The sequence below is a fragment of the Pinus tabuliformis genome, chromosome Q (genome assembly GCF_031772625.1).
Source record: "Pinus tabuliformis cultivar Carrire ecotype Pingquan chromosome Q, CPIR1, whole genome shotgun sequence".
In the NCBI taxonomy this organism is placed as follows: Eukaryota; Viridiplantae; Streptophyta; class Pinopsida; order Pinales; family Pinaceae; genus Pinus; species Pinus tabuliformis.
Window position 1 is genome coordinate 126,114,641 of NC_142296.1, and position 17,189 is coordinate 126,131,829.

Sequence of the window (17,189 nt, forward strand, 5' to 3'; positions counted from 1 at the left end):
TTCATAAATTACAGTTATAACTATGTTCAGAAATCATTGACCCCATCTTTGATGACTCCATTGCATCCAAAATTTTAGTTCTACAATGCGTTAAATAACATGCATGTTTTGACCTAACCCTGAATCATCTAAATTTGATATTTTTTTTAGAAGTCTTTGTTCTAGGTTTCTATTTAAATTTGAGTGAATGGCAGTTTTAACTCTGTTAAATTTTTTTATCAGAGAACTTGCTTAGCACACAATTCTTAATCTTTCTTTTGATACATTTAGTTGTCTCGTAATATTTCTTTGATTGGATAAAGAGAACATTACTGCTGGATGCCCAAACTCTTCTTCTCAGACAATGTTGCAGGCTAAAGAGACAATGTCCCGGCCCCTCATTGCAAAAGTTCCATTGGAAATGAATTTTGATTGTTACCAAGTGTCATCTATCTCACCAAGAGAAGAATCTCTTTTGTGAGATATTTGTAGATTTCCAGAATCTACTTGATCAAACACAATTTTTGTTTGCAATTACTACTGGGTAATCTGGCTATTCCTTCCTCTATTTTATTTTTATCTCTCTATTTACTGCAGTATTGTTACAGTGGATTATAGTGGGTATCTTAAAATTTTCATGTCAACATTATATTGCAAGTAGCAGTTCACCAAGATTACTATGGTATTTTAAGGAATTCTTTTGGAGGATGGTATTGTCAGCCATGTGAAGCTTTAAACTGGCAATACCAACTCCAAGGCATGAGGCATCCAAATGTAGCTAGCCATGGTATGCCTGGTTGTGGTATGAACTGTGCTCTATGTGGTGGTTTGAGTGGTGGTTTTAAGAGGACTACTAATGGCTAGTGGGTTCATGTATTTTGCGCTGAGGTAAAAATCTCTGATTGAATGGTGTTCACTTCAAAAGAATACAAGAAGTTAATTATGCAAAATCGTATTGTTGATTTTATCTTGTGTTAATGATTTGGTGAGGAGCAATATATTTTCTCCCTTATGGTATCTTCATTTCCTTTGTGAACCTGCAGTGGTTGTTGGAGAATACGTTTAGGAGGGGTCAAATGGAGCTTGTTAAAGGGCTGGTATGTTTAAATTGAGATGTTGCTTCATTACCATTAATGCATATAAGTTTGAGCATGCTGAACTGTTTTGTTTTACTTGTTTTGTGCATGATTGTTGCATCTGGATTTTGTCTAGTGAGATGTTGTTAAAGACCTAAATTAGCATCCCACTGAATGGTTTGGTCAATAGCATATTGATGAAGGTGGATTTTTGCAATGTTAAAATTAACGATTGGTATGTTATGAAATTCAGGAAATACTTTTTAGATAACAATATATGTTTCCATGCAGTATTTGTCATCAGCAAGGTGCCTATTTGAAGGTTAGGATTCAATGTATATGAAAGTTTGAAACTTATAATAACACTTGATGGGTTAGTAGATTGTTCTAACCTGGTAATTCTCATGGAATCTATATTTTGATTCTGCACTAACTGACATAAATATTTTGTGGTTTCGTAGTGCAATTTTGGCACTAGCAAAGTAGTTTTCATCCCTTATGTGCAAGAGACTCTGGGTTTTATTTGACTGTGAGTACTCATGGTTGAAGGGTTCAACATAAAGCATATTGTGTAAAACATACCGCAGAGAAAAATCTAAAGGTACATGTAACATCATATTTATTCTAGTGAATTTCCATAGTGTTAATTTGATATAATAATTTTCTTGCTTAACCTGTCTCTATTGAATGAAAGATGTAGGCTAAAGCACAATGATGCGGAGGAACTGAGGAGTTGAAGGAAATAAAACAAATGCAGGTGATCATATGTAGCAATCTTCTGCAAGTTTTTTTCATTCTAAAATGGTTCGTATACATCCTAGGGAATTTTCTTGCATACAATCCCGGAGGCTTTATGTAGATACATGTTAGCTCCTACATTTAAAAAATGCAATCTAGAATTCTGTTTTTCACATGGATTCTTTTATGGCCTTCTTTCCTATCCTTGTCATCATTCATTTTTAGATGGATTCATTCATGAGCTTCTTAGTTATCCTTGTTATTTCTTGCATTGTGCTTATGCCTAGACCCACTCTCATAGTTCCCTCATTCCAAACCATCAGTACAAGTGACTTTCATTCTAAGCCCCCTCTAGGTTGAATTATTGTGTGTGGGTTCTATTTTGTCAATCTTTTGATGATTTTGAACATTATAGGGTGTTGTCTATTACTAGAGTTAATTCACTACTACATAACATCATCACACATTTGATACTGTTCCATCTATTGCTCAAGTTTTCATTTTGGCCAAGATGAATCCCCTACATGGCTGAATCATTCCCCTACTTGGCTAAATCATAAATGAAATCTTAGGGGAGATTATTTCTTATTTGGGCAGGTCCTTTAGTAAATAGTGTTTCAGTTGTAGTTTTTCAATGTTTGGTTGTTGGAGATGGATAATAGCCAAGTTTTAAAAAAGAAAAGTTCAAGCTTGGAGTAATATTGACCTACTGCCTTCCAAGAAGATTGCAATTGTTGATAAATTTCTAGCTGGGTCACATTGGTTTATGTGTCTTTTTCTTTTTTTCTTTTCAAGTAGCCTATAAAATGTTGGAATAGGTACTCCAAAACTTTTATTGGGCAAGCAAGGTGGGGTAAAATGGATTGATATGGTGTCTTTGAGTTTTTTGTAATTGCACTTTCCATATATTTCACTTGCTTATTGGCTTCCACATTCCCACTTCTATCAGCGTTCCTTTGCACCTCTTGGTGCAATTGCTAGTTTTAAAATCAATGCCTATATATGCAATTTCACATTCCCACTTTTATTGGCATTCCTTTGCACTTCTCAGTGCAATTGCTAGTTTTAAAATCAATGCCTATATATGCAATTTCAAGGACTACCATAATTCTCACATAATTCTTTAAAGGTTTCTAGCTCAATGGTAGAGCACCTGCTTTATAAGCAGGAGGTTGGTGGTTCGATTCCACTGCGTCCAAATATGAATTAATCAATGATATTGTAGTTCATTTTTAATTAAATACTTTTAATATTGCTTTGTTTCAACTGTGAGATACTTTTCTAGATTCATTATTTTATATTGTCTCTAAAGAGACAAAATCGATGATGTATTATCTTTGAATGTAATTTTTTATTGTCTCTCGAGAGACAATAGTTAAGATCAAAGACATTGTCTTTTTAAAGACAATGTGTCTTTAATTCCAACTATTGTCTCTAAAGAGACAACTGAAATTGTCTTTGGAGAGACAAAAATGAAATTGTCTCTAGAGAGACAAAAATGCTTGTGTTATATATTGTCTTTATAGAGACAATATTTTAAGACAATTTAATTTTAAGATAATTTAATTTGAGACACTCGCTTAAAGACAATATTTAATACAATAGACAAGGTTTCTTTTTTCTCAAGTTAAGACAATTTACACAAATATTGTCTTAAGTATTGTCTTAAAACCCCCCTTTGTGTTGTAGTGCGTGCTTACAAGCTCCCCTTTTTGGCAAGAATTGTGAAGCATAAACAACATGTACGGGTGATTAATGAAATGCTTTAGAATGGTCCATGGATGGTTGATTAATGAAATGCTTGAGGGACAATCCACACAGGCGATGAATGAAACAGTTGAGGCAAACTCAACTACCTAGAGGAGGAGAGCGTTAATCAATCGTGTGCTTGTATCCATTGCAATAGTTAATGAAGCCTATTGGTGGCCATATTTTTATTTAAATATTCATTAAACTCAACAGTAGCATACAAGATAAAGCCCTTCAACAACCCTTCATCAAATCACAACCATCAATCCTGTGTTCATTAATTTAAAAATTTTAATGATGAAACCATACATCTAGAGGTTGAAATAGGTACACTTATCCACTTAATAAAAATTCATAATTTCTATTTATTTAGAGTATGGTTGGGATGGATTTAATGATTGTGTTGAATTTGTGTGATTTAGTAAAATAGAAATAAATAAATAAATATTAACAACTATTTAAAATAAATAGTAACCATTTGAAATAAGGATTTAGTCATTTTAGATTATTAAAATAAAATTTAAAATCATTATTTAATTTTAATAATTTATTTTCCATAATTGACCATTTGAAATTTACATGATTTTAATTCTTAAAAAAAATGTCTTTTATTAGTATTTAATATCTTTAGTTAAAAGCTCTCTCTCAACTATGTTATTATTGATTAAATAACATTACCATTATAATTTAAAATAATTGATGTTAAATCCTTATTAGTTGTATTATTAGCAATAACATTAATTTAAAAAATAATTAGTACAGTAATTTAGTAATAATTATCAATCTTATTAATAACATTAATTAAGAAAAAAATAGTTATTATTAAACTTACTAATCACATTAATTACGAAATGTAGTTATTATTAATCTTATTAATCACATTAATTACGAAATATAGTTATTATCAAATATTAACTATAATAAATTATTAATTAATCAATAATATTCTACACTACAAAAAGAAAGTTTGCACATCAAGGATTGAAAATTTACACCTTAAGTGATTTGATTCCTCTTAGCTCATAATAAATCTAGAGTTAAATACATATAAGTTGGTTAAGAATATGTACTTCCTATAAAATTTAAGAGTCAAATAATTATCTTACAAATAAAGGATATAGCTACCTTACAAACAACGGGTATACTTGGGTACACTTTTCTTCCATTGTGAAAACCAAAACATTATCTTCATAAACATCAATATCAAGGACATGTCATCCATCAAATTGAAACTATAATTTTTTTTCGAGATGATATATAAAATATTCCATCTAAAGAGTCATCGAGCACCATAATTCCAACATCAACAACATTAATCTATTATTATTGTGTTGTTCTCTCTAAAGATATGTGTTGCTATCTCTCTCTCTTAATCATATATCAATGTCCACAAAAATATTCTCATGGATAATTGAATTAGAGGAATATGTATTATTTCCCAATGCTCTCTCTCTCTCAATTATATATCAGTGTCCAGAAAAATATTCTCATGGATAATCGAATTAGAGGAATATGGATTGTTGCCCAATGCTAGCATTTGAAGTCATGTTTTGTCTATCAAATATTCTCTCTCTCTCTCTCTCAACATAAGAACACAATCATATATCGATTTCCACAAAAATATTCTCATGGATAATGGAATTAGAGGAATATTCATTACTTCCCAACCCTAGCATTTGAATTCATGTTTGGTCCATCAAACATTGTTGAAACTTAGGCATAAATACAAAGAAACAGGATATCATTTGCATAAATCGGAAACATATGAAGAATAATATTCAACTCCTCCACTTGGGCCATCGTATTTAGCCTCTTAGTATTAGAAAATTAATCCCTCATAATACCATCATATGTTACAATAGTTTCCCTTTTCAAGAAACCTAAATTCAAAAGCATGTTCTAGCTTTTGGCTTCCTTGAATTATAAAAGTTACGTTATGAAACCAGCTCACAGAAAGATAGAAAAGATAGATCAATGCCTTAGAAATAAGCATCTTCGAGGGGGAAACCTCCTTTACATTACACAAGTGAGCAATTCTTGGATGATACAAATGACAAGACCTCCTTTCTATATATAGGAGTCTAAGGGGTCATAATGTAATCAGAGCCGACATAACAATAATAATGTAAGGGCACAAAATAACAATAGTGGGCTTCTATGGGGCACAATAATAACAATAGTGGGCTTCTATGGGGCACAATAATAACAATATGGGGACTACATGGGAAAAACAATATAATAAGGGGTTACACTAGTAGTATAGGGACCTAACATGATCCTCTCCTTCAAAAAGCGTTGTCCTCAATGCTTGAGTAGTTTTGGATGCTTCTGTATAAAATTCTTGTCCTTCCATGTGGATTTTTTAGTGGATAAGTTCTTCCACTTGATGAGATACTCTGAAATTGATCGATTTCGTAGCTGTCAGTTTCTTGTTTCTGTGACTGCTTCAGGTTCCAATATGATTTTTCCTTCCTCGTCAAGTTCTGACAATATTGTTTGAACTGGGAGCTTGTCACTTATAAACTTATTTAAGCATGAAACATGGAAAACTGGGGGCACTCGGGAAGATGCAGGAAGCTCCAATTTGTATGCCATAGTACCGATCTTTTGCAGCACCTTGTAAGGACCATAGTACTTTGGTGATAATTTATTATCTTTCTTAGCTTGCTTGAGGGACATTTGTTTGTATGGTTGTATTCGTAAAAATACCCAGTCGTCTATATCAAAACTTCTTTCGTTGTGATGTTGATCTACTTGTTGTTTCATTCGATTCTATGCCAAAGTGAGGTTATCCTTTAAGAGTTGGAGAACTTGTTTTTGTTTGGGGTCTACCTTAACACCTTCATGAGATACAATATAACCCAAGTATTCCACTTCTTGTACTCCAAAGAAACATTTGGAGGTTTTTGCATATAATTGTTTCTCGTTCAACAGTCTGAGCACTCTATCAACATGTTGAACATGATTCTTCCAAGACTTGTTGTAGATTAGTATATCATCAAAAAATACTAACACAAATTTTCTAAGGAAGGGTTTGAAAATGGAATTCATCAAACCTTGGAATGTAGAAGGTGCACTGGTAAGGCCAAAAGGCATGACCAAAAATTAATAATGACCCTCATGAGTTCTAAATGTTGTTTTTTGAATGTCTTTAGCCTTCATTCTGATTTGATGATATCCTGCATCAAGGTCCAACTTGCTGAAGTAAATTTCTCCATGCAATTCATCCAATAATTCATCAATGAGAGGAATGGGAAATTTATCTTTAATAGTGAGCTTGTTGATCTCTCTATAATTAAGACACATGCACCATGATCCATCCTTCTTGTGCACCAATACTACTGGAGCAGAGAAAGAATTTTGACTAGATTGAATTATACCAACCTCTAGCATTTCTGCAACCATACGTTCAATTTCGCTCTTTTGTGCAAAGGGATATCTGTAAGGCCTAATGTTTGGAGGAACACTTCCTAGAAAATGAATAACATGATCATGATCACAAATAGGTGGGAGGCCTTTGGGAGTCTAAAATACCTTGGAATGATTGTCCAAGGCTTTTTGGAGATCTGGAGAAATAGATGATTTCGACGTGGGAACCTCTAGCGAACATAATTGTGCAATTAGGGCACGTTTTTCTTCCTTTAGAAGCTTTTTCATGTTGTTAGAGCTTATTATCTTTCCCAGTTTCCCCAAAGATTGTTTCCATTGGACTCCTAGTACAACATCAGCACCACCCATTGGAATGGAAAGCATTGGAATATTCAAAACATATTCTCCCATGGATAGCTTGATATTATGGCACTTTCCAGAGTAATTTATGGTTCCTCCACTTACAACCGTCACTTGACACTCTGGTGCTGGATATAGGAAACAATTCAATTCTTTGACTATCTTACAATGAATAAAATTATGGGTACTACCTAAATCAATCAACATTATTACGTTTTCTTCTTGATATGTCCTATCTTTATAGTTTGAGGAGTGGTAATTCTAGCCAATGCATTACAAGATATGGTTGGATTCATTTCTTATTTCTCTGGGGTTGGTTCCTAGTGAGTATCCTTTTCTTTTGACGTTTCTTGATTCTTTTATTCTTGATATTTCACTGCTTGAACCTTCTTCTTCTTGATATGTCCTTCTATCTTGAGAGTTTGAGGAATGGCAATTCCTGCCAATGCAGTACAAGATATGGTAGGATTCATTTTTTCTTTCTCTAGGGTTGGTTACCAGTGTATATCCTCTTCTTTCGACATTTCTTGATCCTTTTCTTCTTCCTCTTCACAATCTATGTAAACTAATTTCTTCTCAACACACTTATGACCTTTAATGTACTTGCTATCACAATTGTAACAAAGCCCTTTTTCTCTTTTTTCTTCCAATTGTTGTGGTGTCAACCTTGTAGGTTATGGAAGGCTAGGAGAAACAACACTTCCATATTTATAACTGTGATGGGTAGACTTCCTTATTTCCATAATTTTGCTTTCCACTTTTCTTGCCAACCTGTATGCCTTCTCCAATGAATTAGGTTCCCAAAGGCGAACCTCATGTTGGATGTTATATTTTAAAGTCCTTATGAAGACATCAATCCTCTGCTTCTTTGGAATATCATTTACCATTATATTCAATTTTTGAAAGTCCTCAATGTGCTCTGCCATTGAATCCTTTTGTTTGATATTTATCAATTGGCTAAAGAAGGCGTTGCTCTTTATGTCCTCATAATACGCTATCATTTCCTCCATGAAAATTGACCACATGAAAAGTGGTTTATGAGAATAAAGCCCTTTATACCATAAAAATTGATTTGGTTCTAAATATAAAGATGCAATACATACCTTTTGTAACAGTTTCACCTCATGTAGATCAAAATATTGCTCCATCTGTAGTATCTAATTTACCAGATATTTGCCATCAAACTTCCTCATATCGCTTTTTCTTGATTTTAGGAGCTCGATCCTGAAACGACTATAACTCTGTAATATCGAATGTTTAAGTTCTGAACTATCGGCCTGTGATTTCCCTCTGAGTCCTCTTTCTAACCCCGCCAGTTTGATCACAACTGGATTCCCGAAGAAAGAGTTATGCCCAATCACCCTTCAATGACCTAATTATAGACTGGTTCAGTAGAGAAAACTTGTACGACGTGCCACATGTCACTGTTTCGACCTTAGGTTTTGAAACTAATACCCAACAATCTACAGTCTGTCTTCTTTCTGTCACTTTTTACGAAATTTGAACCAGATTCTCTGAGAGAGTGTTATGACGAGTTTCGCAAGGTCACCTATTTGGGATGTAATTCAGGGGCCTGCAGAAACCCTAAATTTCTTGGACTGTATCTCTGAAAATATAGCAAATCAAATTCTTAAATTCGGGCCTCAGCTTCACCAAGATTTCGGCTTAAATGGGTTTTAATTTAAAAATCTAAAACTTCGCAGAAAACAAATTATAGCAAAAATTCCACGATGACCTGTTTGAGATGGAATTTTGGATCTTGCAAAAACCCTGACTTCCTCAAATCGTATCTCCGAAAATATAGAGAGACAAGATCTGAAATTCAGACTCGAGGTTTAGAACGATTTCGTCTCAAGTTTTTTTAATTTTTTTTTATCTTCTCAAACGCCATAGAAAAAAAGTTATAGCGAAAATGATACAAAGGCCCTTTTGGAGTAGTGAAACCCTAGAATCCAAAGCTCTGATACCAAATGTTATGAAACTAGCTCACAAAAAGATAGAAAAGATAGATCAACGCCTTAGAAATAAGCCTCTTTGAGGGGGAAACCTCCTTTACATTACACAAATGAATAATTCTTGGATGATACAAATGACAAGACCTCCTTTATATATATAGGAGTCTAAGGGGTCATAATGCAATCAAAGCCGACATAACAATAATAATGTAAGGGCACAACAATATAATAAGGGGGTTTCATTAATAATAATAAGGGGTTACACTAGTAGTATAGGGACCTAACATCCCTTCATATTATCACTAATGACAAGCATACATGTAGGAAATTTAGTGTGGGCATCCTTCATCATATAATATCCAAATGAATGTTGATATTTTATGTTATCCCTCGTACAACCATGAGTCTTAGCTGTTAGGAATGCTTCTATCTTCAACCAAAAGAGTACTAAGGTTTGGTATGGTTGTAATATTTATTGATGATGGGCCTCTAAATTAGACATAAATTAAGGCTCATGCCTGTAAATTATACATAAATTAAGGCCTATGACCATCCTTCAGAACATTAAACCTCTCTTTTTGTATTAGATAATGTATTTTTAACTTTAATATATTCATTAGGAAGGTTTATGAATAATTGGATATTTGTGCCTAATATTATTTATTTTTGTGGAATATTATGAGAATATTGGGTAGATTATGAAGATTTGGAGGAGGAGATAATTTAGGGACTTGCTCCCTACTACAAGAATCTTACAGATCCATTTAGGAACATCACTCCTATCATCCAGATTAGTGTTTTAGGGCTCATCAAACCTTAATTTCAGTTGCTACATGCCCTAAACAAGTCAACCTTTTGAATGCCTCCTTCCCAGACAGTTTCATGGCCTGAAGACATCCTGAAATGACCTCTAAGGGACCAATGCAGGTAGGCCCATGTAAGGGTGCGCTGCAGAGTACTTAAGTCCAAGCCAAGGTGCTCTGCAAAGCACTTAGGCCCTCTATGACCTGTGCTAGGTGAGTTTGAGTGAAATTCACATAGGGTTTAGGGAATATTCTTATCCTCTGGAGCCTTCTAGAAGGTTCTCACACTTATGTTCAACAAGAAATTACTTATGAACCTGAACCTGTTCAACTAGAACTGGATCCTGAACCTGTTACAGTTAGTATTTGCATACTTCCACCAGCGATCAAACATGCTCTTACAAAGTGGTCTTAGGGTGTCAAAGTCAAATTTTGTCATTTCAGTGAGTCTTCAAGTAAAATTTGGTCACTAGGTATTAGGTCTAGGATTGTTTTCACTCCTTCCAAAGTTTTCCAAATATTGTTCCATGTCACCATTTAGCTGAGTGTTCCATCATTCAAAGAGTTGTCATCATCATTTCAGGATCCAATGGGTCATTTTACACCTTGTTCATTCTTCAGTTGTACTTAGGTAAGGCTCATTTCCCTCTCGTAGGGTTTTGAAGGTGATTTTCCTTGGATGGTCAAATCATCAACAAAGATTGTATCCTGATGCTCATACACCTTCCCATACCCTTAAAATACATTCTTAAACACTTCCTATCATTGATATCCCTCAAATTCATCATTTTCCCACAAACCCTAGCCTATTGCTACAATTTGACACTTTTCTAGGTTAGGATTGTGTTTTTCCCTTTTGGACCCCTTCCCCTCACTCAATATTTGAAATTACACTTTCCCCTGCTTCCTAACATTCCTCCCTACAAAAAATTTTCTCAATAAATTAGAAGCCCCTCATCCCCTTTCTTTCCCTTCATTTCTACAAATCCCCTGTTTCACACATCGGGATAGGTTTTATTAAAATGATGTTTCTGAGCAAGAAAAAATGAATTTGACAAAAGAGAGAGAGGTTTTTTTCCATCATAGACTCAAGAAGAAAAACCCACTTTAGTTTTTACACAGGTCTCATGGTTTGGGAGAAATTTCCAAAACATCATTTGCCTCAAGAGAGTTGCTACACTTCTGAAGTGACTTTGGGAAAATCAAGATTTCTCCTAGATGGAATGTCCAAAAAACTTTCTTGATGAGTCAAATGATAACTAGACACAGAGATATTTCTAATGAGCTATCATGAGTGCAATTTGAAGTTGAGGAAGACCTCCAAAAGTTGACTGGAACATCACTCTGCATTTTGGCAGCCTCATTCTACACATTTTTACCAATCTTCGGAGATTGAGCTTTTGATAGGGAAAATGAACTCCAAATTGAAAAATTCAAGATGTTTTGGAAAGTAAACTCGACAATATTTCCAACAAGATATCCCATGCCTAATTTGGACACCATGAAGATAGTCAAAATTTGTCTTGAAGTGGTGTTGTGCACTCAATTCAGGCGCTGCGCGTTTACCCATTGCAGCGCACTCCCTTCAGGCGTTGCGCACTCCCTTTAGGCACTGCACACTCCCTTCAGGTGATGCGTACTTCCTCTGCACACTGCACGTTTGGCTAGTTTTGCCCATATTCATTCTTCAGCGTTCCTAATAACTCCTCAGCCTTAAAGCAAGGGTGTTGAGAAGATGGCTTACATTGCCCAAAAGAAAGAATACAAAGATCAAATGAAAAGCTTATTTCACCATTCCCTCATAAAGATCATAGTTCTTTATCACCTTAACGAACTTAACATTACATGGAGTACATTTATAGCTAACCCCATTTTCACTCAAGTTTCCACTCAAAAATGTTCAAGGCATTCCATCATCATCTCATCCACCATCACCCCCATTATCACCATTCCATGGACTTCTTCTTTCATTTGACAGGAAAGAGGACAGTGACAAAGAACAAAGTGATCAGGGTCAAAGTAGCAAGCCCAGAGGGACTAATTTAGGTACTATGGTGCACATCTATCACAGAGGAAAGAGGCAAGTGTTTGCCCCACAGATTGTGGGAGGGGCCTTGCTCTCTTCATCAGCAAAGCAGGTACAAAAAGGAAAGGAAAGAATGGTTGAAACAGAAATGCAAAAACAGGAAGAAGAACCCCAGGCAACTGAGCAAGATTTTGACTTAGTTGACATAAATGAGGAAGATGAAAAGGAAAACACCAAAATGATCTCCAAAGAGCAAGAAGCATTGATAGGTGAGTTGCAAGTGAAACTACAAAGAGCAAAATACATTATATCTTATTATGAACAGGAAAATAGGCAAATGGAGACCAAGCATGAGCATATGGAAGTTAAACTCATCAAAGCTAAAAGGGAAGCTGAATAGACTAAAGTTCAACTTGAGGAAGCCTATGGTGACTATGGTGAGCCCATGGAGGAAGAAATGCCCAGGAGGAGGCCTAGGACTAGAGGCCTAAAGCGAACTTTGGAGCTTGAAAGAGAAAAGGAAGCTCAACTTGCCAACCAACTTACCTTAAATGAACAATTTGGCATAATGATGAATGAGAACTAGGAGTATTGGCTTGAGAGGGCTAACACTCATCTTGAGGAACTGTTATATAAAGCTAATAGAGATACGGAGGTTCAAAGAAGAATGGCCAAATACTATGCCATGATAAACAAAATTGCTAGAGCCAAGCTCAAAAGGGCTCATGCAAAAATTGAGGCCTTAACTCATCAAAGGAGGACAAGCTTGACCTATTGGTGGAGGCTTCTCTCCATGCTAGTCACCTTTAACATCAGCTATGTCAACCATTTTAGAAGACCCTAAACTCAGTTTTTTTCTTTTAGCAGTTCCTGTTTTCTTCAGGTAATTTTTGTATTAGTCTCGTGGTCAAACGCGCAGTGCATAGGGCGCTACGCACTTTTTTGGGGCATCTTTTGGAGGAATGGCCACCACCATTGGATTCATAAGACCATTTACACTCAAGAAAACCATGTGTCTAGATTTGAAAGTCAAAACTACTAGGTGGAAAAGGAAAAAAACCACCTAAAAATCATGTTTCTGCCTATTTTCTGAGCCAGGCACTGCGTGTTTGACCAGTCTTGGGAGACTCCATTTTTGGAGGGTTAAATAAAGTTCATTTTGAAAACTGAAGATAAATCTGGAAACTAGACAAGATAATATTTCCAACGAGTTATGCTGGGCTCCATTTGGACATCGAGAAGGCATTCAAAAGTGGGTTTGAACATGGCACTGCGCACTTCCTTCAAGCACTGCGCGTTTGACACTGGTGCTGCGCACTTAACAGGCAGCCAAATTTTTCACTGTTTCTCTCATAAAATACTTTTCAGCTATGGTATTTTGATGTTTTCACTGATGTAATTCATAATGATGATGTAATTAAAGTGTATTTTTGTTACCTAGGGTAAATATATCAGATGAATGGCCTAAGTGGCATGTAATGAATCAGTTTGCTTCATATTGGGGATGAGTCTGTTTGACCACCCTCGTCTTTAGCTTTCAATTCAATCTTTTGTGCAACTTCTCCTCCTCTCATGGATTTGACCCTTGAGGCTAGGATTAGCTATTTTGAGGCCTATATCATGTATTTTCTTATTCATTTTGTTTGTTGGACTCAGTTGGATGCTTAGAGCTTGATTGTACATCATTGTAAGCATTTTAGCAAGGAGATTAATAGGAATTGCAGCTATTTTTATGGGATCCCTATGGTATGGATTTTTAGTACAGTTTCTTCTTTTGTGACTATATGTTTATATGTTTTATGTATGCCATCATTCATTTCATTGCTTCTAGTTAAATGTTTTGAAGTTTTATAGGTAGAATCCATTGCATCAGTGCTCTACCTTGGGAAACCATTCACCATTTCATGTTTTCTGCAGTCCAAGAAGGATCCATGATTATCACATGCCCCTCTTAGCTTCTCACCAGTATTAATATCTCACCCCATCAAACCTAAGAGTGTTAAAGCCTATGCCTACCTTGCCCCATAGAAGACCCTGCATTTCTGACCTAATTTCCCAGACCTAAACTGCCCAGCTCCTCCTGATCTGGAAAAACCTCTATAAAATCCAATCAAAGCTTTTGTGCTACTATACCTAGCCTAAAATCCTTTACCTGATCCAGTCATCTTGACTGAGATCCTTACGGAGAGAGCCCTCTCCCAACCTAGTAGGGCTAGCTACTTGGCTAAGCTTGGTTTGTGGTTACCCTGGCATTGCCTTCCTTCAACCTGAGGTCAATCTAGGTGATAACAAAACCCATCATTATTCAATCAGAAGTTACTTATGAACCAGGGGTTGTTCACGAAGCCCAACCTAAACTTGTTCTTTTACCAGAACATTTGGATCTTGAGGTGGAACAATCAGAAGTTGTTACCTTACCGGAAGAAGATCAACCAATAGATCCTTAGACATCCGTAACTGTCGAGACCTCCTCTTTACCTCAACAACAACTAGAAATCTACTACGGACCAGATGGTGAAATTCTTCCCCCTGGTTTGATTTCAATAGAAGAGGAACCTGAGGTAGAATCACCCAAAACTCCACTCCATTTTGGAACTGGACTTTATCTGTATCCTCATACCTCTCATTTCACTGCTCCTTTTGATCTTGATTACTTTTAGACACTTGTTGATTCATTAGGAAACTTATTTGGGCATTTAACTATGGCAGAGTCAACATCCCAGACCATACCATCTGTTATGGCTACAACAGAATCTTTTGTCGCAACCTCTTCGATGTTTACTATGACACTTGAGTCACTTGTATGGTGTTCCGTCTATCCCATCGGGTTACCAATATTTATCGGGAACCCACTCAGGTGTTGCTTCTAGCCCTTGGTCTTCACCAATGTCCTCTACTGGAATTTTATCTGGTTCCTCATTTACGGGTACTGAACAGCTGGACCCATCAAGTTCACATCAAGCTGGTTCATCTGGTTACCATCCTATGTATCCACTTAACACTGGACTACCCCCATACGGAGAACAATATGCATATTCTCCTTATCCTCCATATTTTGGGGGGCAACCATATGTCGGTATGCCATCATCTTTAGGTCAGCCTGGAATGACTGTCTGTTAGTGGCAGCCAACCATGCCTGTTCAACCTAGGCTTGTGTATCCATCACAACCTATACAATCTGTCTCATCCATACCTACAACACCTGTTGTTACAACTATGCCGCAGTCACAAGCCCAAATTGTTGTATCGCAACCTGTGCAAGCTGACCCTTTAACCTTAGACCCCCCAAGTTTCAGGTATATAGATCCAACCTTCTCAGGCATTTTTACAACAACCACTTTTGTCTGGTGTCCAACAACTTTATGCTAGCCATTTACTAGAATGACTCAGACTTACACTGGTTTAGTGTATTCACAACCTAGTCAACCTTATGTTGGTGGGCAACAACAACTATTAAATCAACAACTGTTGTACCAACAACAACAGTTGCTTCAACAGCCTTGGCTTCCCCAATATCAACAACAACAATTCCATCAATACCAACCTCAATATGGACTTGGACAACAAGCTCATGCTGGGTTTGGTTAGCAACAAGTTTATCCAGGCGCTGGTCAACAAGCCTATGTTGGGTTTGGACAACAACAAATTTACCCTAGTGCACAACAACAACAAGCTTACCCATATCAAGGTTATTAGCAGCAGATGCCTTATGTTGGTATGCAAAGGCCCATTGCCGAGGCAATTCCATATTACCCTGGATATGCTCAACCTGACCTCAATAGACAGTTGCCTTTCATTGTGACACTTGAGTTACTAGATCTAAATCGGCTCCCCAATGACCCAATTCTTTACGCACCTTGGTGGCTGGTGATTCCTCATAAGATACCTTTCAATATTCTGAAATTCAATGGAAATCCAGGAGAAGACCCATCTGATCATGTCATGACTTTTCATTTATGGTGTTCAACAAACTCCTTGAATGATGATTCTATTAGACTTCATCTTTTCCAGAGAACTCTTACTGGTCCGACTGCAAAGTGGTACATCGAGTTACCACGAGCTTCTTTCGATAACTTCACTACCTTAGCTACCACGTTTTTAACCCACTTCCAGTTACACATATGATATGAGACTGGAATGGAACTATTAACCAACTTTAAACAGACTACTTCTACTCATATCTCTAATCATATTCATGAGTGGCATCGTTGTCATCAAATGGTTAAAAATTTTGTTCCTCAATAGCTTCTGGCAAAGTGGTTTATAAAATCCTTGCTGCCATATATCACTGAGGATGTCGCAAAAGGTGGAGTTGTCACAGAAGAGCAAGTAATTGCTCATGCCCAATATTTGGAATTGATTTATACATGGTCTGGCACTCTCTATGACAAGATCCCGAATGGACCCCGACCAACTTTCACTGTTCCTCCTCCACCATCGAGTAAGGATTCTCATGCCAGCGATGGTGTGATTGGTTCTTCAAGCACACAAAGGACAAGTAGACCATCTGGTCAAACACTTGCCATTACCAATCAAACCAAATAACACTCTTACTTCCAAAATAAACGTTATGTCATCTGACAAGGGAAAGAATGAAAATCAACCAGGAGGTAAGAAAAAGGGGAAAAACAAGAAGAAACAAAATAACTCCCCTCAAGAGAAATCACTCTTCTTTGGCTAGGAAACCTTGTTACCCATGTTTGATCTATAACGATGAGCATTTTACATGAGATTGTCTGCACCGCTATGAAGTCTCAAAGCTTCTGAAGACTTCTAATACATCTGTGGTATTGATTGGTCCTTTCCCAAAACTGGAGACAAATATGGTTTCTACAGACCAAGCTTCCACTTCCTAAGTGCGTATGTTATCCGCCTCTAAGAAGAAAGGTGATGTTTTGGTGTCAACTCAAAGTAAAGATTATGGAAATCAACCGTCTTCGTTGAATAACTAGGCTGATCGACCTAACCCTTCGACTACAACTTTGAATGATCCTATTCCACCACCTAATGCACCAGATTTAACAATAAAATTGCCTAAGGGAGTTGTACACAAATTGGAAATTAACCCTCGAGGTTAAGCTGCACAAAATTATAATATAGTAGAAGATTTGGCTCAGTCACCTTCTGCTATGTC